General features: G+C 33.5%; 1 long non-coding RNA gene across 1 annotated transcript; it reads left to right on the top strand.

Moving 5' to 3' along the window:
- Window positions 1-2,443: 2,443 nt before the first annotated feature.
- On the top strand, window positions 2,444-6,721 carry LOC141612779 (uncharacterized). The gene is made up of 5 exons (XR_012529199.1): window positions 2,444-2,533; window positions 4,361-4,412; window positions 5,286-5,366; window positions 5,602-5,720; window positions 5,850-6,721. It is a non-coding gene; the product is annotated as an uncharacterized LOC141612779 (long non-coding RNA).
- Window positions 6,722-12,744: the final 6,023 nt, after the last annotated feature.

The raw sequence follows: 12,744 nt of genomic DNA, 5'->3' as shown, positions 1-12,744 counted from the left end.
GTGGGTTGAGTTGTTTTTTAATTAATATATATGTTAGGAAGTTGTGTCATAATCATCATCATATCTCTCAATGCTGCTTCAAATCTTATTACTAACCCTTCTCATTCCATATTGTCCGTTCATATGCACATACAGTGATGGCAGTAATAATCTGGATCTTGATGATGACTGATCTATGGAGTTCAAAAAATGGAAGCAAATCAAACAAGCATAACTCAACACTTTCAAAATGATCATTTCGTTTAATTTTAAACCAAATACATTACAAAGAATTATCGAAATCAAAAGATGTATAATAAGCGGAACAACCCGGTTAAGCGTAAAAAGCGCTTCTCAACCCGCCACCAATCACGCCACTCTGGTATACCGCTAACTTCCGGGTCATTGGCTTCATATTTTGCAATAACAGATTGAATATATGCAAGGACACGACTTGCATGTGGAGATAAGGTTGGAAGAGTACAACTCAACATATCTCGGGGTTGCGACCAAGTTGCGAGTAATAACAGCCGACGAGGGTATGAAGATGATGATGATGATAAGGCTTTGTTGACAAGCCGGACTGCTTCACGCCTCTTAATCCAATAATTCCGTTGATGTTCAAGGGATGCTTTGATTAATGGGTGTTGATCGGCGGGAAGCCCGGCGAGAACCTTCCCATCATCTTCAATCGTTTGTGTAAGCCATTCTTCGTTGTTGATAAAATTAGGGTTCATTGCCATGTTGTTTCAATTAATGAATGTTAGTAAAGGATGCTTTAATATTTATAGTCACATTTATAAGTTTTTTCAAAACCGTTGGTAATTAATTTAAGAGATATTCTGCATGCATCGGAATTATAACGGGCCGTAATTATGCATGCATCTAGTAATATTTAATTTAATTTTTTTTATTTTTTAAGAACAAACAACAACGGTTATTTATTAAAAAACCGTTGTCTTTAGTTATAACAACGGTTTTGTATATTACAACCGTTGTTATAACTTTCCCTCCAAAATTGAGTCACACTTTCCACAACGGGTTTTTATACTTAAAACCGTTGTTAATAGTTTTAACAACGGGTTCCTTAAGAAAACCAACCGTTGTTAAAACCTTTTACAACGGACGCTTTACCAACGTCCGTTTTTTTTATATAACAACGGTTTTCAACCGTTGTTATAGCATGTATCTGTAGTAGTGTAGGGTTGAACAAAAATTTCATAGATTGGGTGTTATGAATTTCAAGAGAGTAAATAGTCATTTGTTCTGATTTCTGAAAATAAATATGCTCATTAAGTTATGAAACGAAATCCACGACCAAAATTTGATGTCCCTCACCACAACACCAACAATAAAAAATAATGCCTCTAATTCTTAGAAACTGCTTCATTTCTACATTTGAACTTTATTTCAAATTTGCACTATTTTCATTTACATTTTACAGCATGTTTTGATTTGTTAATATTCAATATTGTATTTGTGGTGGACGCATCACTCATTCACACTCTTTACATTCTTTAATATTCGTACAAAAGTGATTCAAAATTATTAGAGAAAATATAATACGAACTTACGAAGTATGACTTTTACACTGTTCTCTCTTCACTCTTCTCGTCAAGTCGTTGGCATATCTATACACCTTACATAAAAGTGAGTAAGGAAAGTTACTATTCACAATGAACAGTAATAGGGTGTATCACTTTGCTTATTTTTCAACAAAAACGCACCGTTTTCGGCTCATCCCCATATTATATTACTTCCTCCATTCTCCTTTGATGTTCCCATTTTCCTTTTTAGGCCATTTCACTATAATGTTCCCATTTGGTTTCTTTCTATTTTTGGGCCTAAAAAATGATCAAATGGTCCTTGTTGCCATTACATATTTACACTATATACCATATATTAGCCTACTTAATCCTATTATGTCTATACCCCACTAGCTTAGTCTTTTTTTTATTGCTAAAAATCGGCCCACTTGCTAGCTTAGCCTTTTTTTTATTGCTAAAAATTGGTCCACTTGCTCTTAATCCATTTTGTCTTGGTTGTTCCACCAAAAGCAAATGGGAACATCAAACAAGAATGGAGGAAGTATTATTCTTGCTCTCCTTCTTTGTGTCTCTCAAGTCTCACCTCAATCATCCACCGCTTCCTCACACTTCTCTCTCTGCAATTTTGCTATTTCCTCTCTCCTTTATTAATCAAACCTCCTTCTTCACCTCAAACTAATCTCACCGATCTTGATGCTATCCTGATTAAAATGGAGACGATATGCATGATCTGTGAGAAACTTCTTCCACAACCTCCTTTGCTACCTTGGGCGATTGTATCAACATTAAGCACGATTCTCGTCTTGAAGGTCGCATCTGGACGACATATATGGTAACTTTACTCTTCTTTGTTGTGATTTGTTAGATAATTGGTGTTTATGTGATTGCTTATGTGATGCGTTCAGCGATTAAGCGGAGTCGATGTTGTTGCTGTTCAAATGAACAGTACTAATAAGATGTGTTGATTGCTCTCACTTCCCACTTTTCTGCCTCATTGAATTGAAAAGGTAATTTTTCTTTTTTCATCCATGTCAATTTTATTCATCGGTCTGCTGTTTTATCTTGTTTGTTGTTTGATCTTGTTTGTTTATTTTCTTTGATTACATAAATTCTGATGTTTTTAGTGGTGGAACGTATCGTATTTTTTATTAATGGGGTTTAATTCACGATATTTTTTGTGTGATGCTCGATTTTCTAATCCATCGTTTTACAAATCAGATGTTATTTCCATGCTTCTACTTTAAAGTTCCCTCCGTCTCCCACACCTTTTAATTGTTAATATGTTACTGTGATTAAGAATTGGCAAATAGTAAGAAACCCATAAATCTCGGCAAATATGGTCACATCTTTATCAAATATCCCCGTGCAAGGTTTAATTTTTAAGTTCATTTGTAAACTGTTTGTAAAAAAATTTGGGTTTGTAAACTGTCCACCTTTTGTTTGTATAACTTATATATTTTTTAAATGTTTTTTAAATGAATTAGGTGAATGGGGCGTTTTTCTTTGATTAGTCTTGTGTGAGGACTGAGGTAGGCAAAAGTTGTGTGAAATGGGTCCAAATTACGAGAAAATCATGCTCATATTAGTGTTAAAGTAGTCGTCAAAGATCTGTATCATTGTATACTTGTGCAAGGTTGCTCTATACAAGTATTTGGGCTATTTTCGGTTTCTGTCAAGAAATGTGTGGTATTAGTGAAGTTTGTAGCTTTGGCGGGGTTGTGGTCTGTTTAGGAACTGTATAATGATGGGGTTCTGGTCTGTTTACGAACTGTATAATGTTCAATTTTTTTGGGTTTTTGTTGCTGAAGTGCTGGTTTGATGAAACTTGGAGATATTGAGGTTGTGTAAAACTTATTTGAAAAAGGGTGTTAGCTGAATTTTATGGATATTGTAGCTTTTTGATTCTGGCTTGATGAAGTTTAATTGTTAATTAGTGTGTGTTAATGGAGTTATCGAGGTTGGATAAAGGTTATTAGTCGAAATTGAGGAATGAGGTTTTTGGCTTTTCCATTGTGCCATACAAATTGAATGAGTGAAGAGTAGAACCACTGGTTGCTCTTTGTTTTACAATCTTGCAATTCATAAACATTGAATCTCGGGATGTTTTGGGATTTTTTTAAAGTTAATGTGCAGTAGAACCTTACACAAATCCTGTGAACCACGAGTTATTTTCAAACGCCGTATAGACAGGTTTTGGTTTTGTGTTACTGATGTATACCTTAATTAGCTTTATACGATTATCCCTGACAAAAAGCCACGTTTATTATCTACTCTGTATATGAATTTTTCGTTTAGAGTAACACTGTAAATGGACAAATTGAGGGACTGGTGGGAGGGAATATCTGAATGCTAACTGATTCTAGAGTAACTTGGGGAAAAGGGTTATTTTTTGGGGGGCAAGCGTGATTGCGCCTTTGCTCTGGAGCTACAAAGATAGTTATTAAATCGAGATATAGTGCAACCGAACCTCAGACCGTGGGATGCGGTACTAGGTAGACAACATAGGAGCTGATAGGAGTAGAAAGATAGATCGAAAAATAAAGCTCTCTGCCTAGCGTATATACTTCCTTTAAATGTGTCGGTGTTAATTTTGATGACATAAAAGTGAGATTATCAACCACCATACTTTTAAACTTTGCGTTTAAAAGTTTACGGCTATATCTTAAAAACGTGCTCGTTAACTTTCTAGGCTATGATAGTCTAATCTCTTGTGATGCGATTGTCTCACCTGTGTTGCTTAAAGAGTTCTTATTTTTACTTTCCGAATTTTCCAATATTTTGTTTACTTTTACCTATCTAATAAGCATGGATCTTTGACTCATGGAAATATTCAGGGTAGAGCCCTTCAAATCTTATCTTGTGGATGTCTGCTCATGATCTGAAGCGGTAAGTATTTCAAGTTGGCAAGTATATACCACTCGCTCTGTTTCTTTGTATTGAGGTCATTATGACTGCATTCTGCATAGAGTGTTTTGACTATGTCTTGAAATATATGAAAGGTTGTGTTTTTTAGTAGTTGGTACCTATGTTACTTCGACTCGGCTTGAAGGGTCGGACACGGGTGCGTATCCAAGTGTCGTACACGGTTATTTTATGAAAAATTGTCAAGTTTTTGGTCTAAAATGAAGTGTCGGAGTGTCAGTGTCATACAAGTGTTCAAGGATCGAGTGTCTGACACGGGTACGTGAGCTCATTTGAAGTGTCGAAGTAACATGAGTTGGTACTTAGGACATAGTTCAAGTAATTAAATGGAATTACCGAAGAAGTAAAAAAATGCACTGGTATCTTGGGCTTAATAAAACAAACACAGACCATTATCTTGAAACATTCTCATTTTTTTGTGGGTGATTTTTTTTATCACATATTTCCCGTGGTCTTTAGAATGCTAGCTTAGGCTGGGCTGTGACGAAATTTCATGTCGGATAATGTATTTTTTGCGACATTGGGTGTGATTGGTGCATGCTTGACCGATGGTAGTTTTGTGGCTAGGAAATTGTACTGATGGCTTTTCTCGAGTATAATGGCGTTATTATTTCTATTATCTTCGAATGTTCATATGGTGTCAAATGTGAATGAGCTTCGAAGTTTGCAAGTGCAGTATATAATGAGACGAAATTTTGTTTTTGTTGGTGTTTGTGGAGTAGCTGGTATTGCGTATATCAGGGTTTGTATGCTTTTCCTAGCTTAACAAGATATGTGAACGATGACCATGACATTCACTTTCGAACTGGTTTCAATTTGAACTGTTGTCATTTTCAGGCATGCTCTAATGAAATTAATTAGCCTTTGCGGTGTCCAACAGATATGTTGCAACTCCGTTGTTCCATTGTTCAAGAACAGGTGTGTCTCATCCTCTGTTTTTGATGTCATTGTCATTCTTGTCAGTTGTCACTCTGACAATTATCTTTACATTGCAATACCATTGCTGTAGAACACCGCTTTTCTGATGTGGCTATACGAGATAAACAATTTTACAATTTTAAACGTATATTAAAGTTTCCGTATATACATTTCTACAGTCGATTACATATAAATCTTATGTATGAGATTCTTTTTTTTTGGCTCGGAGTAACAGTGAGGACACTATGAGGGTACCGCCCTGAATGTTGGGAGCAAACTGATTGCAAGCTGCATGCATTTGTGGCCGAAGCGGGAGCAGAAGGCACAATAGCTGCTATCTCCCAGTTTCTCAAGGTCAATCTCAATTTAAATTAGTCACCAGCATTTGGGCTTGTGTAAAATGCATCATTGTTTGAAACCGTGAATATGATATAAAGCACTGAAATGAATTATACTTAAAAAGGAATTTTTCATTTGCACTAGGGAAAAGATGCAAATATCAATTTTTTTTTTCCGACTCGGATCAAGTGGAGGAGGAGGTTTAAGGGAAAATGCAGAAAAGGACGAGCAGGATGATAAGGAGGAAGAAGAAGAGGGGAAGGGAAATGAGGAGGCGTTGAGGCAGGGGAAGGACGAGGAAGGAAGAGAAAGGGAAGGAGGTGGTAGAGGAGGAATAATTTTCTAAAATAAGTCGCTTTGGGTGAACATTTGCCTTTGGGATAGTTAAACTGACGGCAAAATAGTAGCAAGGGGTTATCATATTGGACAACATTAGGCTTGGGATGATTCATTTAGTTTATGTTGGTGGAGTAGGGGAAGGGACATAGGAATGAGGAGGATTAAGAGGAGAGGAGTGAAAGGGGAACATGGATTGGGGAATGGGAGCATAATGGGAGAAGGAGGTGAAAGGGAATGCGAAGGTGGTTTTGACCTCAAAGGGAAAAGGGAAAGGCGGCGGAGGAGGAGATAAAGGGGAGATCGGAAAAACAAACATTGCATTTGTTACATCCAGCAAAACGTATGCAGGGATTAGTCCCGAAAAAGGAAAGCGCAAAAGTTGGCTTTACGACATTGGCTTGCACCTGTAAGCTTTATACAGAAAGGGGGATGAAGAGGAGAGGAGTTGCATAGAAGTGGCAAAAGTTTGATTGCTCTTCGATGCTAGAATCGCAAATTTGTCAATTTTATCTATCACATCATTGTTTGAGAAATGAGAATTAGTGAACCAATAACATCCGAAATGTGAATGTTTTATATAAATTGGATGTAAATTTCAATTGTATTGGACTAAATGTATATGCTTTTCAAGGCGAGCTTATGAGAAGAGGTGGTCAATGAAGATCAACTCATTTACTTTGTATTGGACTTAATTGTATTCACCAACCTCCATTGTTTTTTTACTTAGAAAACAAGACAAGTTCAATCATGAGACAAATAACCTATTGATAAATTTTTGTTTAAGAAAATTGCATCAAACAAATCGAACTAATAGAGTTGTAAGTTTATTTAATTTTGTTCAAGTAATCATTGACGATTGACAGTGGTAGCTCTTAGTGATACCGAGAAAATATCAAAGTAAGATGCTAATTACATTCTCTGCTTAATCATATACAAATGCATTATTGAAAAGACTGACCACAATACATACATAAGAAAGATATTGAACTAAATTGATTGAAATATCTTGGGGTATCGCGCGCGAAGCGCGCGATACAACAACTAGTGAGAGGAAAAGAATGGAGAAACACAAAATGTACAAACACACATGCCAAAAATGTCCTATAACTTGAGAAATAACAAAAAAATGTAGGATCCATAGTGAAAAAGAGTAGAGAATGAGTATCTCGTGGAAACAAGCAGAAGAATGTGAATTTGTAGTCCCTTGGACTTGTGTAAAACAGGCCACATTGGACCCTCAAAGCTCTGAACTTGAATGCAGCCTCCACTACAGCAGCCTACTGACCCAACTTGCCAATTTGTTACATCCCACACAGTTTAAAGGTAACAAAAACTAAACAAAAGAAATGCAAAGTATCCTACCTTTACCCATGTTCTTATTTGTACATGTTGTAACGGAGAAATGTTATCATTTTCATGATAAAATATAATTATTATTTGTTTAATAGAATTCGTGGATAGTTACTTTTTATTATAAAATGATTACGTTACTTTAGTCGTAATTTATGACCCGTCACAAGAGAGATCAATTAGAGGCTACTTTATTATGGAAAATCATACTACTTTTGGTATAGTTTAATCAACAAATTGAAGGCTCCATTCCTGTTGCTTTCCCTATTTTGACCTAATCCCAACATTATTACGTCCCACTCAAAAAAAAAAAAATATTATGTACAACGTTGATGACTTTTTACATGAATATATTTATATAAATAAATATGGGCGACAATTTCTCCATGGCCCTACCCGATTTGATTAAGTTTGATTTGGGTCTCAATTTGTGTTTATGTATATATATATATATATATATATGAAGGAATGTTGTTAAGAGAGAGTGTCTTAAGACCAGAAAGGTTAAAAAAGGTCGGGACTTAAAGTAGCTGATTAAGTATTTAAGTGTGAAGTTGAGGAGTGTACAGTATAAATTAATAAAAAACTGTTATAAATTATAATGCCAAAAATTAATCTATAATGTATTTAGGAAAATACTTGCGTCCTCTCGGAGGACGTCCTCTCTATACTCAAAGGAGGATGATTAAAATAGAAATTAAATATTGTAAAATCCTTCTTTGTATGTAGGGAGGACGTCCAGGAACACGCGAGTAAAAAATTATTACCTACTTATTAAATACACTATTTTTTCTTTATTTATGTGTTAGCAAACTATCACTTGGTAGTTATTACGGGAAGAAGAACCTGGGACAAGACCCACCAGAATTAAATTGGACAATACTTTCACTCAAGCACAAGCAAGCAAACTTTAATAGGATGTGATGTAGAAGATTGTTCATCATTTTTTTTTAATATGGTAAAAAATCTAAATTGATCTTCTAGGATATGACCAACATCTCTTATCCTTTCGAATGAGTGAGGTTAGTTGAAGCTACCGGCTTTCAAACCACCTCGAAAGAGTTGGACATGAATGTCCAGTAGAAGCCATAAAATCAGCAATCGTATTGACTTCACGAAAGTAATGTTTAATTACTACTTCATCGAAACAATAAAAGTCTAATTTTATTTTATTATTTAGCGACATATGACTAGTCTTCTAGTTTTGAAACATCATCACTACTATAGACTATAGTTGCGTCACTTTATTATAGTTAAAAAGGTAGTGGTACAACATTTGGCATTCCTCGGCCAAGCACACATGCATTAAGTATGGTAGCGTCAATCATGCATTTTCATTCGTGTCCTAAATGTTAGACTCGTTTCAAAGTGTGCTTGATTCCTTGTGCTTTCGTTGAGGTTAGACTGTTTTCTCTCTTTTGTTACACGAAACATATCATGATGTGAGGTTTCAAGGCTTAGATGAGGGGAAAATGTGGATCTTGATTATTCGAATAATCGAGTATCACAAATTCAGTTTTTTCTAATGCGAATTAAAAAAGGGAAGTAATAATGTCACTCATATTGACTGTGTGCACCACTCAATGACTCAAAATATACGGAGTATATCATAATAGTCTGATAAAAGCATACGTCTGAGTGAAGGTTGTTATGTTTTCAGAAAATTTAATTATTACCCTAATGTTGGTTTGAGCATATACTCCCTCCTATTCAGGGTTTTCTTCCTTATTTCCTTATTCGGTTATTCGGGTTTTCTTCCCTATTTCTTTTTTTGGGTTGATTTGTGTGGTCCAAATTGAATGGCAAGTGGGGTAGTGTATTTTGTGTGGTCCAAATTCACTTCCTTATTTCTTGGGTAAAAAATAAAGGGGAAGAATATAGTGAATAGGAGGGAGTATAAGATATCTTAATAATTCGACTTTTTTAAATAGGGTTTCTAATGGTTTCAAAAGAATTGAGCGAGAAATCATATGGGGCAAAAATACGGTTCTTATTAACCCCATAAAAACAAAATTTCTAAAGTTAACATAGCACAATTAACCTCTTGAAATCACTCAAGATATAAAAGAATATTGAGTCATACAAAAAAAATTTGAGTCACAATTCCCCAATAGGCCAATATGATTATCTAATACGTAACAATCACTTAGTTACACAACTTTGTGTATGTATGGTGTCACGACTCACAAGTTATAGGTTAAAATCTTCATTATTAGTTAAGAAAATCATGACTCATGATCATAATTTCACTTTGAGTTGTAGTGATATCCGTCTATTATAGATGGGTTCTTCATCTAGTAGGTAGATATTCTTTTTCATTCTATATTAATTCAACCTTTGTCTCAAGCCTTGTTATTAAAGTTATGCCACAATTATTTATTTGACATAAATAAATTATGGGTTTTTCTATTCTATGTCCACTTTACAAGAAAAAGGGAAAGAATTAATGATGTTTTTATGAGAAATTGCAATATCTTATCACTTTACAAGAAAAACATCATTAATTCTTTCCTTTTTAGGTTTCTTATATAGAGGACAAAAGGGTGTAGCTATAGGAGTTGCACATGATAATTACATGAAGTAGACGAAGGAGCAAGAAATAGTGGGAAAGGTGTGTGACGGCAGAAGGGCACGTCTGAGGCACGTGAGGTAGAGGAAGAGACAGTTACAAACCTACAAAGATTCTGCTGATTTGCCGGCAAATCGTTGCAAAAGCTTAGATGTAGTAAGTACGACGGAATAATATCTCACGTTTCATAACCTATATTAACCGTTGCTTCAATCGGGTCGTTTTCCCGGCAGGTAGACTATACCATCAGTTATACTATAACAATATATAAGAGTAAGTCTTCTGTAAAACGGTTTTACAATATCACATTGTAAAAGCATACAACGAAAGACTTTAATGTCCTTATTATGGAAAGTGGTTATTGGTGAAAGTTATTTTAGTGAAGGTTTTTAGGTAAATATTCACTTATTTTTACATTAATGCTTATCTAAAACCGTTTTATATAAGAATTGTTGCCAAATGTATAATCCATTAATTAAAATAATTTTTTTTTTATATATTTATAATATGTTGATTTTTCTTAGTTACTCACGGAAAAATGTTCTTAACTTCAATATTTTCTTTGACTTGGTGTATGGTAACGCGGTATACATACTATACTTAAGAATTTTCTTACATTGGTAAGGGTAAAAATTCAAAATGGCACGGGAATGGTAAAAATGGATATCGGGCGCGGTGCCCTAATTTGGCGAAATGCTAAGCGGACATAAAAATGGCACGGGAATGGTAAAAATCCAAGGAAGGGTAAAATGGACAGAATAGCTTAAAAACACTGTTACAGCTACAGTAACCCAGGTTTGGGCTTTTTAAAGAGTGTAGATTTAAAATAGATGCTTTGTTTTATTTGTTTTACTTATCATCCATCATAGACAAAATAAGTAAAATTCATATTTAGTTATTCCATATGTCAACGTACTCAACTACTCATATAATGGAGAAAAAAGGAACATACATCGGATGTACTACCTCGGATTTATTTGTTTTTGAGCATTGATGTATTTTTTCTGAGCTTATGACCTCAAACTTTACTTGTTTTTGAGTAATTTTGTATTTTTTTCTGAGTTTATTATAGTATACAAGTTAGATTTTAATTTTTTTTTTCCGTTAAAACTCAAATTTAACTAGACTATATGTAATGTTTTTAAGTTTTGTTGTAATTTTTTGAGTTTAATGTTTAAATAAATGAACTCAGAAACTTTATTGTAAAACTCATAATTTAAAAAAAAAAACTCAAAAACTTTAATATAATGCTCAGAAACTATAAAATTGGTGGTAGTACATCGGATATATGGTCTACTTACTGCAAATAATGTGCAATTTTATAACGTAAATTTACTAAATTTGGAAAAGAATAGAAGAAAAAGTTTGATAAAGTTATCCTATGTAAAATAAAGGTAGAAAATTTAGCATATATAAAGTTGGATGATGTAATACTTGTAGAAATCGACATACAGCTCAGTATCTTGTATACTCTATATTTACGTAAATACAAAAACACGGGAGAGACGATCTCTCAATAACTTATTGAGAAATTACCTTTTCTGTAGTCTTCTGTTTTTTTTTTCACAACCATTTTATTATTGATCGTTACTTAAAATGACTTTCATTTGATACAATATTTATTAACAATTGAACTATTTTATCACATATTACAACCATTTTATTAAATTAATTTCCCCATTTTATATTATACATACGTATGTACCCAAATTTTATTGTACCATTATTTTTATTTCAAATAACAATTAATCTTCTGATAAATTTATTGAAAAACCGTCTCTTAAAATATCTATTCTTATTCTTTCTTTTTTTTTGGTACGCATCTATTCTTATTCTTATGCAAGTGGATATAATCATATTCAAAATAATTAAATATACGTACTAATCTTATTTCCGTTATGATCAAAGATAGTTAAACAAGGGAAAGATAGAAAGCAAGCTGTCATTATGAAAGAAACAATGAAACTTGATCAGTAACAAATTAATTTTCTATCCACAACAGCCAATTTCCAGATCATGATAATGTGTAGTAGGATTAAGATAAACAAAGGATTGCTTATCACATAAGATTTTTTTATAATTAGTCATTAAAATAAAATGGAGTCCAACAGAAATTAGTACATCACAAATACGTAGATAAACTCCCCAACCAACACAACACCTACCAGATATAAAAATGTATCGAAATACACAATACCTAATAAATAAAAAATTACTAAAGTAGTAGACTCTTCATTAATAATAAATTAACATAATTATCTTTTCAAAAATATTCGAGTGCGTGGGTACATGTTAGAAAAACCGTTAATATAATAATACGTTTTCTATTCCAACTAGTTGTTATTGATTTTTTTATCCCACTAGGCACATATTAGAAAAACCTTATATCAATCACATATTCACATTGCATATTGACAGAAAATAGCAGTTTAATTCGAATTATAAAATCATAGATTCATAGGTGTCAATGTAAATAAAATGAAATACAATAAATTTAAGTTTTACATAAATTTAAATACTGAAATTGTTTTAATATCGTGTAAAATGCATTTACAAAGAAAACTCATCATTATTTTAGTTTAGGAAAACAAAACATGAAAATGGATAAAAAACTCGTCTTACACAAACCAACATTTGATTAAGAGTTTTTTGTCAAAAACTACCTAAAATTTACCTCATTTTCATAAATACTACCTAAAGTTTTTAATTTTGCGAGAAACTACCTACATTTTCTTGACTTTTGTCGGACACTATCAAATTGAAAAATCCGATCAAATTAGA

The sequence above is a fragment of the Silene latifolia genome, chromosome 11 (assembly GCF_048544455.1).
Source record: "Silene latifolia isolate original U9 population chromosome 11, ASM4854445v1, whole genome shotgun sequence".
NCBI lineage: Eukaryota > Viridiplantae > Streptophyta > Magnoliopsida > Caryophyllales > Caryophyllaceae > Silene > Silene latifolia.
Note: the sequence above shows the minus strand (reverse complement) of the source record. Positions and strands in the feature narration are given on the sequence as shown.